This window comes from Rhinoraja longicauda, chromosome 2 (genome assembly GCF_053455715.1).
Source record: "Rhinoraja longicauda isolate Sanriku21f chromosome 2, sRhiLon1.1, whole genome shotgun sequence".
NCBI lineage: Eukaryota > Metazoa > Chordata > Chondrichthyes > Rajiformes > Arhynchobatidae > Rhinoraja > Rhinoraja longicauda.
The window spans coordinates 91,415,188-91,430,263 of record NC_135954.1 but is presented as its reverse complement, the minus strand read 5'-3'; the positions used below and the strand labels follow the sequence as shown (position 1 = coordinate 91,430,263).

General features: G+C 42.2%; 1 protein-coding gene across 1 annotated transcript in view; it reads right to left on the bottom strand.

The window, feature by feature from the left end:
* The window catches only part of zbtb47b (zinc finger and BTB domain containing 47b), a 165,102-nt gene extending 150,026 nt beyond the window's left edge, over positions 1-15,076 (bottom strand). Inside the window, exon 1 of the mRNA XM_078423896.1 lies at positions 15,056-15,076. The gene's annotated coding sequence lies outside the window, so the exon portion shown is untranslated. The remainder of the gene's footprint in view (positions 1-15,055) is intronic.

Genomic DNA, 15,076 nt, shown 5'->3' with positions numbered 1-15,076 from the left:
CTCGCCCCCCTGACATCAGTCTGAAGAAGGGTCTCGACCTGAAACGTCACCCATTTCTTCTCTCCTGAGATGCTGCCTGACCTGCTGAGTTACTCCAGCATTTTGTGAATACGATTTGTACCAGCATCTGCAGTTATTTTCTTATACTATATATATTCTTCAGACTCGAGTAGTCTTGATGTGCTGGTCAATATTTTACCATTAAAAGCAGAGAATTAAAGACAGACACACACATGTACACGTCTAAATCTAAAGAAGGGTCCCAACCCAAAATATAACCCATCCTTTTTCTCCAGAAATGTTGCCTGGCCTGCTGAGTTATTCCAGCATTTTGTGTCCATCTTTGATTATAATCATGCATATATGGTCTTTCCGCTGACGGGATAACATGCAACAAAAAAAGCTTATCACTGTACCATGGTACACGTGACAATAATAAACTAAACTGAATTAACCAAGAGATAGACCACTCTGATAAAGTTGCAAAATACTTTATGCAAATAAAGTAAAACAAGAATAAATGGGTCATTGATCTTTGCTAAAGACCTGGAAAATCTATGCATCGAAAGAGTTCTAGTTTACATGCAAATCTGTGGTTAACATTTAAAGAAGATTGGGACTTTGTGTGGGTGTATCTGGTGTGTGAGAAACACAAGAACACACGAGGCTATGCATAATGTTTACTGAGTAAATTAGATGTTTATATCTTCTAGGAAATTATTGCTTGTATAAATGCACACACACAAACACCCAGAGGTCTTTTAGAACTCCAGGCCTTCTTCAACATAACCCTTCACCCTCAGGCTAATCTGCAAACAGAACCTCGATGTAATGCAGGAGAAACAAGCATCTGCAGATGCTGGTTTGGTCAAAAAAAAAGTGCTGGTGTAATTCAACGGGTCAGGCAGCACCTCTGGGGAACATGAATAGGTGACATATCGGGTTGAGACCCTTCGTCAAACCGAATAACCTTTGTAAAGACCCAAAACATCACCTATTCATGTACTGGTCCAAATGGGTTTTGTATGTTGTGATAGTACATGCCTCAATCACCTCCTCTGACAGCTCATTCCATATACCCATCACCATTTGCATTAAAAAGTTGCCCTTCAGGTTACTATTAAATCTTTATCCCCTCACCTGTAGTTTAGTTTATTGTCACGTGTACCGAGGTACAGTGAAAACTTTTTTGCTGTGTGCTATCCAGCCAGCGGAACAACAATACATAATTACAATTGAGCTGTCCATAGTGTACAGAAACAGGATAATGAGAATAACGTTTAGTGCAAGATAAAGTCCAGTAAAGTCCAATTAAAGACAGTCAGAGAGTTTCCAATGAGGTAGATGGGAGGTCAGGACCATTCTCTAGTTGTTAGTAGGATGGTTCAGTTACCTGATAACAGCTGGGAAGAAACTTAAGCCTATGTCCTCTGGTTCCTGATTCCTCTACACTGTGTAATAGACTGTGCAATTACCCTATCTATTCCTCTCATGATCGTATACACCTCATCCTCCTGTGCTCCAAGGCATAAAGCCCCAGCCTGCTCAACCCCTCCCTATAGCTCAGGCCTTTGAGTCCTGGCAACATCCTCATACATGTGTACTGCTGGACACACATCCCTTTGCCTCCAGTCCAAAACAACCTCATTTATTATTTATGTTTTATTGGAAGCATTTGTGTAAAAAAAAAACATGACAATTTTGTAGCTTTCTGAACAACTTCAATTTTAACACTTTTCGAAAAGAGCATTTAATTAAAAAGAGGGAGAAAGAAGGAAAAGAGAAATAAAAAAGAAAAAAGAAAGAAGGGGAGATATACCCGACAACCCACCCATATGCCCACTCACCCAGCCCTACGAGTGATTTTGAATTGTGTTCAAATATTGTATTGTTCGAGAAAAGGTGACCATATTTTTAAAAATTACTTTAGTTTGTCATTCGAGATAAACCTAATTCTCTCTAAATGTAATGTATCCGTCATTTCTGTATTCCACATCTTCACTGGAGGAACTTCAACACTTTTCCAGAATTTAAGTAGGAGTTTTTTTGCTAATATTAGTCCATAGCCGACAAAGCATCACTGAAAAACAGTCAATGTACTACATGCTTCTGACATTCCCAGTTTTATCAGTTTTGAGTCTGGCTCTAATGGGACTTTCAGTATATTGGAGAAGACGTTGAATATTTCCGTCCAAAAACGTTCTATTTCTGTACATAGTACAAAACTATGGATTAAAGTGGCTTCTTGGAATTGACACTTATCGCAAAGAGGAGAAGCACTGGGGAAAATTTTGTTCAATTTGGTTTTTGAATAGTATAACCTGTACAGCACTTTGAACTGTATCAGGCAATGTCTGGCATTTAAGGAGTAAGTATGGATATGTTGTAAGCTTTCGTCCCATGTATCATTGCAAATTTGTTGACCCATCTCATCTTCCCATGCACGCTTGTAAACTTCAGATGATGGGGAGTTAATGTTTTGAAGAACATTGTAAATGTAGGATATCAACTTCCCTGTATCTGCATGTCTATTCAAACATTCGTCAAGTTTGTCTGGACTTGCAGTGTTGTAGTCTTGCATGTATGTTTTCACATAGTCCCTAACCTGAAGATATTAAAAAAAAATATTCGTATTCAAATCGTATTTCACCCGCAACTATTGGAAGGAGGAAAAAGTCCCCTTCCAGTATAGGTCGCCCACAGTATTAATTCCTTTGTTCTTCCATTGGGTGAAGACACCGTCTAAAGTAGAGGGTTTAAAAGAGGGGTTATTTGCAATAGGAAGGAGAGACATGTCTCTCAATTTAAGACTGAACTTCAACTGTTTCCAGATACGAATAGTACCATGAATTATAGGGTTATAATCGTACATTGACTTATTCGGGGTTATTGGAGACGGGACAATCGAGCCTATGGAACAAGGCAAACAATCATCTCTTTCCATTTTTAGCCAATTGGCCTGTTGGTATGAATCATCCAACCAGTAGATTATGGTTTTAATATTCGTTGCCCAGTAGTAAGAAAGAAAATTGGGTAAAGCTAGTCCATTCTCTTTGGATTTGCACAAGTGTCGTTTATGTATTCGGTGACTTTTGTAGTCTTATATAAAGTTAAAACAATGGAATCAATTTTTTCAAAGAAAGATTTAGGAAGATATATCAGTATTGTCCGAAATAAATATAAAAGCTGCAGAAGAAAAATCATCTTTAAGGCATTCAATCTGCCAAGGAGGGAAATAGGCAGTGTTTTCCAAAATTGAATATAAGTATGAAGTTTTGTAATTAATGGAGGGAAATTTGTTTTAAATAGGAGGGAATATTTCCTGATAACGTAAACTCCGAGATATCTGAATTTATCGGTAACAATTCTAAAAGGGAACTGTTGGAGCCGGGTAACGTCTTGTTATTTATTGGCATAATTTCGCTTTTATTCCAATTAATTCTGTAGCCAGAGAAGATGCCAAATTGGTCTATAATGGATAGTAAATTTGGGATACTAGTTCGGGGGTTAGTGATGTATAATAGTACATCATCTGCGTAGAGGGAAATATTGTTCGTAGTATGTTTAGTATTGTATCCGTATATGCCTGGGTGGGACCTGATGCTCTCAGCAAGTGGTTCCATGGCTAATGCGAATAGCATCGTGGAGAGAGCACATCCTTGTCAAATACTCCTGAATAAGCAAAATTTAGATGAAAGGGTTTGATTGGTTAATATTCTGGTATTCGGGTTCCCATATAAAAGCTTCAGCCATAAGATAAAGTTTTCGCCTAATTGGAATTTTCCCAGCGCTGTGAAAAGATAAGACCAATCAACTTGGTCAAAGGCTTTTTCCGCATCCAATGCGATGATTGTGAGGTCTTCATTCGGTATTCTATGTGAGTAAATTATATTAAACAGACGTCTCAGATTAAAGAATGAGTGTCGTTTAGATATGAACCCGGTTTGATCTGAGTGTACAAGTTTGCCAATGACTAGGCTGAGTCTACGAGCCAGAGTCTTGGCTAGGATCTTCTGATCGGTATTTAAAAGTGCAATTGCTCTATACAATCCCGGCTCTTCTAGAGTCTTATCTTTTTTCGGAATTAATGTAATAATTGATTCTGCTAGAGTGTGCGGTAGAGTCTGCTTCTTGAACGCTTGGATATACAGGCATTGTAGACGTGGGGAGATTATATCGTTAATTTTTTTGTAAAATTCATTATTGATCCCATCTGGGGCAGGAGTTTTTCAATTTTTCAATTATTTTAAAACTCTCTAAAATGTCCTTAACTGTTATCTCTGAACCCAACTCGTTACATTCGGTCTCACTGAGGGTTGGAAGATTGCACTTATCCAGAAAAGTCTGCATCATCACTGAGTCGGCTGTTGTTTGAGATGAGTAAAGGGTTTGGTAAAATTGTTGAAATCTTTTGTTGATATCTTTGGGCAGTGAAAGTAGTTCTCCTTTTTCCGATCTAATTTTATGTATCGCATGGTCATTTTCTAATTTGCTAAAGGTTTATGAGGTTTATCGCCGAATTCAAAGTATTTTTGATTGGTAAATTAAAATGCCCTACTGATTCTTGCTGAGAGTATCTGGTTTAATTTGTATTTAAGTGCAGCTATTTTGTTATGTGTTCCTATGGATGGGTCGGCAGCATTTTCTGAGTCCAACTGTTTTATTTGTTTTTCTAGTTCCTGTTGCTCTGCCTTTCTTCGCTTGTTCTGCAATGCTTGGTAAGAAATAATGCAGCCTCCAAGGAAGGCTTTAAAGGTTTCCCAAAGCAATGTTGGAGAAATGCCAGGGGTGTCATTTGTCTCAAAGAAGATTTCCATCTGTAACTTCAGGTATTCACAAAATTTAGCCTCTGCGAGTATTTGTGGATTAAATCTCCAACACGGCTGACTTTTCGCCATTCCTTCCAGTTTCACAGAGAATGTAAGAGGACAATGATCTGAAATAATAATATTGTGATATTTTGGGTTGTGGGTATATGGCAGAAGTTTAGAATTGACCCGAAAATAATCTATTCTTGTATATACTTTATGGGCACCTGAGTAGAAAGAATACTCTCTTCCTGAGGGGTTGGCAATCCTCCATACATCTTTTATATTTGTGTTGTTTATATACATATTCAAACGTTCACTGGACTTGGATGTAGTTATTCTACAGAATGAAGATCTGACTAAGTATTGGTCTAATACACAATTTAGATCACCCACGATTATCAAATTGGACTGGAACATATCTGGGATTAAATTAAATACTTTATTGAAAAATTGGGGGTTATCAAAATTTGGACCATATATGTTCACCAAAGTCAATGAGGTTGAATACACTTCTCCGATCACTATGATATACATGCCCTCTTTATCAACTATTGTAGATTTATGTTTGAACGGGGTACCTTTGCGGATTAAGATTGCGGTACCCCTGGCTTTTGAGGGAAAGGTGGAGTGGTACAGCTGTCCAATCCACCTGCACCTCAGCCTGTTGTGTGAGTCATTCTTGAGGTGAGTCTCCTGGAGTCAGTGTTAAGGGATTTTAAGTGAGCTAGTATTTTACCCCTTTTTATTGGTTCATTCACACCCTTGACATTCCAACTACAAAAGGTAAGTCCTTTCCCCCCAGTTTTGCTTGCTACATCATCTTGCATAGTTAGTGTATGTATCTTCTGCTAATTAGAAAACAAGAAAAAAGGAACAAGGTATCGAGACGCCGCTAACAAACTCCTCGCAACGGCAGTAAAGTTAAGGTAACCTTCCTTACAATTAACTTCTAATACTAGTATTGTACTTATTTAATAACCCTGCACCTATAACGTGTTAAAGAACTAAACAGAACCATATTTTAAAGGCTTAACATTCCACTCTACTTAACATTCTATAGGATGGCATATTGTGTGGAAGAAGTCAAAGCTCGTCCTATTTGCGTTTCAGCAGATAATTAAGAAATACACTTTGGATGTTGGAGTCTTTGGATGTTGGAGTCTCCACCAGTAACAAAATTTGAGTCGTCAAGGTAACAATACATAGTTAACCGACATGGATCTCGTAATAGTTATCTTTCAGTCAGTAGTATTTCTACCATATTACAAAGCGGCGAGCCAGTAATTTATAGCCTCTATAGGCCAGTACTTATCCCTTGGCGACTCCGGTGATGCTCTGGGCAAACAGTAAAGCTTCATTCGGGTCAGTGAAGAGGGATTCAGCACCGTCATGTGTGACATGGACTTTGGCCGGGTATAATAATCCAAATCGAACTCCTGGTATGTCCCTCAGTATTCCTCTTGTCTTGGAAAAGAGTGCTCTTATTTTAACGACTTCAGGGGGATAGTCCCTGAAGATCCTTATCCGTTGACCTTGAAATGATGTTCCTATCCTTGGCCACTTTACGAAGTATTTCCTCCAGGACATGACTAATGCACCCGCAGGATCAGGTGTCGCGGTAGCGCGTTGTCGCCCGGCCGGGTTCTCAGAGTTCTGTGTGCTCGGTTGAGCACGGGCTTCTCATCTAAAGTGAGTGTGTCTTTAAGTAGTTGTGCTGTAAAGTCACGGACATTTTGACCGTACTCTTTACCTGCTTTCACTCCGACTATTCTCAAGTTTTGACGCTTGGAATGCCCCTCCAGATCTAGGCATTTTTCTGATAGTTTTGATACCAAGCCGGAAATGCGCTCCCCTTCAACTTTCAACTCGTCCGTAGCATCAGAGCTAGCTGTAGCCGTTATTCCCAGCGCACGGATAGTCTTACTGTGGGCGAGTAAAGTAGCCCGAGTAGTTTCCAGCTTACGGTTGATGTCGGTTTTTAGACATAAAATTTCCCCTCTCAGGTTCGCGATTACCTCTTCAATGCGAGAGTCTATTTTGGCACATATTTCTTGCTTCACTGCAGAGAGTTCTCGGCGAAGAATTTCAATGGCTTGTAAGACCGGTGTTTGGTTTGTTGTCTCTTCACAGGACTGTTTCTCAGGCGAGCTCGGGGCTTCAGCACGGCCTTCCTCCCCGTCTGTTTTCAGCCTTTGTTTGGGTGGCATTGTGGTCTGTTTACCGCTCCTCTTTGTAAAATTGCGTATCAGTAATGAGCTGTTTAACCAGTGGATACGTTGCTAAATGAACTGTTTTGTTCTTTTATTCTTTTGTTGACGTGATTTGTTCGGCAAGGTGCAGAGCTATTTAGACGTACATCCTATATCTCCACAACCTCATTTAAACTGATCATCTCCTTGTTCAAGCCTTTCCATTGATCTTCCACCCTTTGTGTAAAAAAAGTTGCCCCTTGGGTTCCTATTAAATATCCCCCCCCCCCCTCACTGTAAGCCCATGTCGTCTGGTTCTTGATTCACCTACTCTGGGTAAAAGACTGTGCATTTACCTGATCTATTCCTCTCAAGATCATATACACCTCTATAAAAGGTGTGTAAGGTTTATCTAGAACATCCATTCTCTCCAGTCTGGCATCCTTGGTATCCGATTGGTGCCGGAGCGCCAGAAAATCTGGAGCCGCAGAAAATCCGAAGCACAGGAATTGCACTTAATCATTCAGAGGAGAACTATTCTTTTACGTATAGCCACTCCCAGATTAATCAAAAATTCCAAGAAGAGTCCAAACCCAAACTTTGCATAAAATCGGAAACATTGACAGCCAAGATTCCAACAAGTTGCACTGGTAGGTTAATTAGCCACAGATTAGTAACAATCTCAGTTAATTTTAGATCTTAGTTAATAACTAGTTAATTAGTATTGATCTGTACCACAGATTCTAAACATGCCAGACCACAAGAGTTACAACTTGCATCAGTGTTTAGTTTAGTTTAGAGACACAGCGTGAACACTATTCTAAAGTCTAATGTCTAAATCTTTGTACCTGTCCAAATCCCTCTAAACCTTTCCTATCTATGTCCCTGTCCAAATGTCCATATCCCTAAACCTTTCCTAACCATGAATCAATAACCTAAACTAAACCATGTACCTGTCCAAATCTCCATATCCCTCTAAACCTTCTTGGCCATGCTCCTACATAAATGTCCATATCCCTCCAAACACTTCCTATCCATTTTAAAGTCTAAGTGACTTTTAAATGTTGTTGTAGTTTAGCGTTTGAGGTATATTGAATGGGGCATTAGCGTTTGAGGTATATTGAATGGGGCTTTAGCGTTTGAGGTATATTGAATGGGGCTTTAGCGTTTGAGGTATATTGAATGGGGCATTAGCGTTTGAGGTATATTGAATGGGGCTTTAGCGTTTGAGGTATATTGAATGGGGCTTTAGCGTTTGAGGTATATTGAATGGGGCTTTAGCGTTTGAGGTATATTGAATGGGGCTTTAGCGTTTGAGGTATATTGAATGGGGCATTAGCATTTGCGGTATATTGAATGGGGCTTTAGCGTTTGAGGTATATTGAATGGGGCTTTAGCGTTTGAGGTATATTGAATGGGGCTTAGTGATAGTTTTGCTGGATAGACAGCAGGACCACCCATGATCCAGGCATGGGTTAACCGGTCACTCACTGGCCCTCTGCGGGCCATTGTGAGGTCTGCCTGATGCTAAGCAGAGGAGGGCCTGTCTCTCAGCGATCCTCCTCTGGTGCGAAAAGGCATGCCGTGCACCACAATCCTTTTATTTCCCTCCGCATGCCTCTCATAGCTTCGCTCCGCTGCCTCATTAAAGCCAGCAAGCTAGTACTTGTCCAGTGGTGACAGGGAAAAAAAACTGTTCTGTGTAGAGCGAATGTCCAGGCTGTGGGACACAGAGCTGGCGGAGTCGTGGAGGAAGGTCAATACTAGGGTCTCAGTCACACAGCACAGAAACAGGCCCTTCGTCCCAACTCGTCCATGCTGGCCATGGTTTCCTATCTACCCTTCCCTCTCTAAACCTTTACTATCCATGTACATATTATAGGAATGATACTGACAAGCTGGAAAGGGTGCAGAGAAGATTTACAAGGATGTTGCCAGGACTCAAGGGCCTGAGCTATAGGGAGAGATTATGCAGGCTAGGGCTTTATGCCTTAGAGCACAGGAGAGGTGATCTTATATGTGTACAAAATCGTGAGATGAATAGATAGTGTAAATGCACGTCTCTTGCCCAGAGTAGGGGAATCAACAAACAGAGGACATAGGTTTAAGTTGAGGGGGGGAGGAAGATTTAATAGGAACCTGAGGGGTAACGTTTTCACAAAAAAGGTGGTGGGTGTATGGAACGAGCTGCCAAAGGAGGAAGTTGAGGCAGGTACTATTGCAATGTTTAAGAAACATTTAGACTGGTACAAGAATAGGACAAGTTTAGAGGGATATGGGCCAAATGCAGGCAGGTGAGGCTAGTATAGATGGGACATGTTGGTCGGTGTGGGCAAGTTGGACCAAAGGGCCTGTTTCCATGCTGTATGACTCTATCTGTCCAAATGTCCATATCCCTCTAAACCTTTCCTATCCATTTACCTGTCCAAATATATTTTAAATGTTGATACAAGAAGCTGTATAGAACACAGAGTGCTAGATTAACTCAGTGGGCCAGGCAGCATCTCTGGAGGACATGGATAAATAACACACCCCAGTATACATTGATGATGCTGCAGTAGGAATGGTTTAAAGCCAAGAAAGCACACCAATGCCGTTACTTCCTTAGAATGCTTAGAAAGTTCGGCGTGTCCCCAATAACTGACCAATTTCTACAGATGCGCTGTAGAAAGCATTTGATAAGGATTCGTCACAGCATGGTTTGGGAACAGCGCCATCCAAGACCGCAAGAAATTGTAGAGTTGTCAATGCAGCCCAGACCATCGTACAAACCAACCTCCCTTCCATTGACTCCATCTACTACACTTCACGCTGCCTCGGCAAGGCCACCACCATAATGAAGGACCACTCCCCCAGTCAGAGCTTGGTCTCGCCGATATATTGGAGCCCACACCAAGAATGGCACGGTGGCGCAGCGGTAGAGTTGCTGCCTCACAGCGAATGCAGCGCTGGAGACCTGGGTTTGATCCTGACTACGGGCGCTGTCTGTACAGAGTTTGTACGTTCTCCCCGTGACCTGCGTGGGTTTTCTCCGAGATCTTCGGTTTCCTCCCACACTCCAAAAACATACAGGTATGTAGGCTAATTGGCTTGGTAAATGTAAAAATTGTCCCTAGTGGATGTAGGATAGTGTTAATATGCAGGAAACGCTGGTCGGCGCGGGCCCTGTGGGCCGAAGGGCCTGTTTCTGCGCTGTATCTCTAAACTAAACTAAACTAAACGGTCAACCAAAACATCATCTGTCGATTTCCTCCACAGATGCTGCCCAACCTGCCGAGTTCCCCCAGCACTGTGTGCTCTGCCCAGTGTGGACATGGGCACACCCCACCATCGAAGATAATACCATTAAAAAAAACTTTGGTTAAAGGCTGTAGCTGGAATATGAAGTGCCGTTCCGGTCACAACACTGCCATGAACATGCTGGAGATGCAAGGAAACACAGGTGCTGGAATCTTGTGCAGAACACAAAGTGCTGGAGGAACTCAGTGGATGAAGGGGCTGGGGATGGGCAGAGGTAATTTACTAGGACCTTGCCTGCGATGGAATATTGGAGATACCAGCAGACTGGGCGTGTTTTCCCTCAGAGCAGAGGAGCTGGAGGGGACATGACGGAGGTGTACCAAATGAGGGGCATAGATAGGGTAGGTCGTTAGAACTCTGATGCACTGCGGCTATTAAACACCACAACTATATTAATGGGCAAAGAAGTGGTAGATGGAATACCGCAGAGCAAAGTGTGGAGTCATGCATTTTGATAGTAGGAATAAAGGCGTGGACTATTTTCTAAATTGGGAGTGAGTTCAAAAATTGGAGGTGCAAAGGGAGTTGGAAGTGCTGGTGCAGGATTCCCAAAAAGTTAAAGTCAAGTCAAATCGGTAGTAGGGAAGGCAAACCCAATGTTAGCATTTAATTTGAGAGGACTAGTATTTAAAAGCAGGGATTTAATGCTGAGGCTTTATAAAACACCGGTCAAACTGCATTTGGAGTTTTGGGCACCATATCTGAGGAAACATAGAAAATAAGTGCAGGAGGAGGCCATTCGGCCCTTCGAGCCAGCACCGCCATTCATTGTGATCATGGCTGATTGTCCCCAAACAATAACCCGTGCCTGCCTTCTCCCCATATCCCTTGATTCCACTAGTCCCTAGAGCTCTATCTAACTCTCTCTTAAATCCATCCAATGATTTGGCTTCCACTGCCCTCTGTGGCAGAGAATTCCACAAATTCACAACTCTCTGGGTGAAAAAGTTTTTTCTCACTTCAGTTTTAAATGGCCTCCCCTTTATTCTAAGACTGTGGCCCCTGGTTCTGGACTCGCCCAACATTGGGAACATTTTTCCTGCATCTAGCTTGTCCAGTCCTTTTATAATTTTATGTTTCCATAAGATCCCCTCTCATCCTTCTAAACTCCAGTGAATACAAGCCTAGTCTTTACAATCTTTCCTCATATGACAGTCCTGCCATCCCAGAGATCAATCTCGTGAACCTACGCTGCACTGCCTCAATTACAAGGATGTCCTTCCTCAAGTTAGGAGACCAAAACTGTACACAATACTCCAGATGTGGTCTTACCAGGGCCCTAGACAACTGCAGAAGAACCTCTTTACTCCTATACTGAAATCCTCTTGTTATGAAGGCCAACATTCCATTAGCTTTCTTCACTGCCTGCTGCACCTACATGCCAACTTTCAGTGACTGGTGTAGAAGGTCTCGCTGCACCTCCCCCTTACCTAACTTAACACCATTGAGCTAATAATCTGCCTTCTTGTTTTTGCCGCCAAAGTGGATAACCTCACATTTATCTATATTATACTGCATCTGCCACGCATCTGCCCACTCACTCAACCTGTTCAGGTCACCCTGCAACCTCCTAACATCAGGATGTGCTGGCATTGGAGAGGGGCCAGAGCAGGTTTATGAGCATGATGCCAGGAATGATTGGGTTAACATATCATGAGCATTTGACGACACTGGGCCTGTACACGCTGGAGTTTAGAAGGATGAAGGGGGATCTCATTGAAACTTACCGAATAATGTAAGGCCTGGATAGAGTAGATGTGGAGAAGATGTTTCCACTAGTGGGAGAGTCCAGGACCAGAGGCCATAGCCTCAGAATACAAGGATGTACCTTTAGAAAGGAGATGGGTGGGAATTTCTTTAGTCCAGAGGGTGGTGAATTTGTGGAGTTCATTGCCACAGACAGATGTGGAAGCCATGTTATTGGGTATTTATAAGGTGCAGATTGACAGATTCTTTGTTTACATATCTGTTGTGCTGCTGCAAGGAAGAATTTCATTGTTCCAAATTGGGACATATCGCAATGAAACTCTCTTGATTCTTGAGACCTCTATAACCAGACGGCATAGGTTTTGAGGAAGGAATAAAAGAGTTAAAGCAGATCTGTTTAGGTATTTCTTTCACACAAACTGCGGTTGGAATCTGGAACCAACTGCCCATGAGAATAAATAAATCAAGTTTGCTGCATTTTAAAGTGAGAGATTGACTAATGGAACTTACACAAGATGCTTTTGGAGTTCGGCTTTGAGGAACCAAATCGACTCGTCTCATCACAGAGGGTACCTTTCTTCTACAACCCTCCCCCCCCCCCCCCCCCCCCCCTTCTCCCCTAATCAAAAGAAAAGTCCTAATCGGGAAATGTCGCCTGTCCATTCCCTCCACAGATGTTGCCTGACCGGCTGAGTTACTCCAGCACAGAGTCATACAGTGATACAGTGTGGAAACAGGCCCACACCAGTCAACATGTCCCAGCTACACTCATCTCACCTGCCTGCGCTTGGTTTAATATCCCTCCAAACCTGTCCTCTCCATGAACCTGTCTAACTTTTTCTTAAACGTTGGGATAGTCCCAGCCTCAACTACCTCCTCTGGCAGCTTGTTCCACACACACCCACCACCCTATGTGTGAAAAAAAATATGGAACACTTCACAAATTTGCGAACATCCTTGCGCTTCCAACTTAGTACTTTGTGTTTTGTTCAAAATTCCAGCATCTGCAGTTCCTCCTGTCTCTCATCCCTCCCCACAGATGCTGCCTGACCTGCTGAGTATTTTTAACATTCTCAGCTTTTATTAAGATTTCCAGCTTCTGTTCATTTCCGTTGACTCTTGTTTCTGTGCTGATGAAACTTCCAATTTATATTAATCAAAAGCAAGGTCCTGACCCGAAATGTCAGTTATCCTTTTTCTCCAGGGATATTGCCTGACCCGCCGAGTTACTCCAGCACTTTGTGTCTTTGTTTGGTATAAACCAGCATCTTTTTTAGTTTCGTTTAGAGATACAGTGCAGAATCAGGCCCTTCAGCCCAGAGACCACATCGACCAGCAATCCCCGTACACTAGCACTATCCAACACACTAAGAACAATGAAAATTTTTACTAAAGCCAATTAACCTAAAAATCTGTACATCTTTGGAGTGCGGGAGGAAATTGGAGCAACCGGAGGAAACCCACGCGGTCACAGAGAGAAAGTACAAACTCTGTACAGACAGCACCCGTAGCTAGGATTAAACCCGGGTCTCTGACCTGTAAGGCAGCAACTCTACCACTGTGGCACTTCAAAAGGTTAGGTTGGCAGAGATTAAAGCCTGACCTTCAGACTGGAAATCTAACTATGCAACTCCAGATCTGGCATAACTCCAACGTTATACACAACTCTTGTCAATTTATTAACTGGCAAATCAGGTTACATTGTCCTATTAATTGTTTCCCGGTGTCTGAGAAGGTGACCAGTTGATGCCAGGGGCTAGTCGCCAATTCTGGTTCACATTTCCAATACTGTTGGTCCCACTTTAAGAAAACTCCCTCTTCTCCCCACTCCCATCAGGCTAAAGGTACAGAAGTGTGAAAACGCACACCTCCAGATTCAGGGACAGTTTCTTCACAGCTGTTATCAGGCAACTGAACCATCCTATCACCAACTACAGAGCAGCCCTGTGCTACTATCTACCTCACTGGAGACCCTAGGACTATCTTTAATTGGACTTTACCGGACTTTATCGTGCACTAGACATTATTCCCTTTGTCCTGTATCTGTACACTGTAAGCATGTATAGTCTTCCTGCTGAATGGATAGCAAGCAACAAAAAGCTTTTCACTGTACCTTGGTACACTTGACAACAAACTAAACTACACTAAATGGGTCTGAAGAAGGGTTGCGACCCAAAACATCACCTATCCTATTTCCCTCAGAGATACTGCCTGATCCGCTGAGTTACTCCAGCACTTTGTGTCTGTCTTTTATCTAAACTAAACTAAACACTTCAAAATGGAAACCACCGCATCTTAAACTTGTTGGAAAGAGGTTTATGGTGACACGGTTCAGCCCAAGTTCAACACCTGAACTCTTGAGGAGTGACACAATTTGCTGGAGTAACCCAGCAGGTCAGGCAGCATCTCTGGAGAAAAGGAATAGGTGATGTTTTGGGTCGAGGCCCTTCTTCAGACTGAGAGTCAGGGGAGGGGAAAATGGGAGATATAGAAGGTACAGAACAAATGGTTGAAAGATAGGCAAAAAGCAACAATGATCAAGGAAAGGTGGAGCCCACAATGGTCCATTGTTGGATGCGGGCTGTGATAACGAGTTATACAAACCGTAAAACTCAACAGGATGATAGTGAAACCAGTGTGAGGACTAGGGTGGAGGAGGGACGGAGAGAGGGGGGATACAAGTGTTACTTGAAGTTAGAGAAATCAAAATTAATCCCGCTCGCTGGCTTGGACTGAGGTGAAAGCAAGGAACCGTCCATCATACTCTGAAGAGTTACAGTACAGTAATTTCAGTGACACGTTGAACCAGATGGCGCTGGAGGGAATCAAAATCTCCGAAGATACGTCTCTTGTTATGAACAACCAAAACCCTGAACCACTCCTATGGGGATAACTGCAGTAATGGGACACCATTATTTGGAAGAAGAGGAAATAAAAGCTACATTTTAAGTTTCTTTTTGTTTTGCATTTAAAGTGTTAACCGATCGTTCTGCTCCAACTTTTGCCGAGAGAAAGGTTTGGGGAGGATCACAGTAAAAAAAAACTTACCAAATATGGATGGATGTAGGT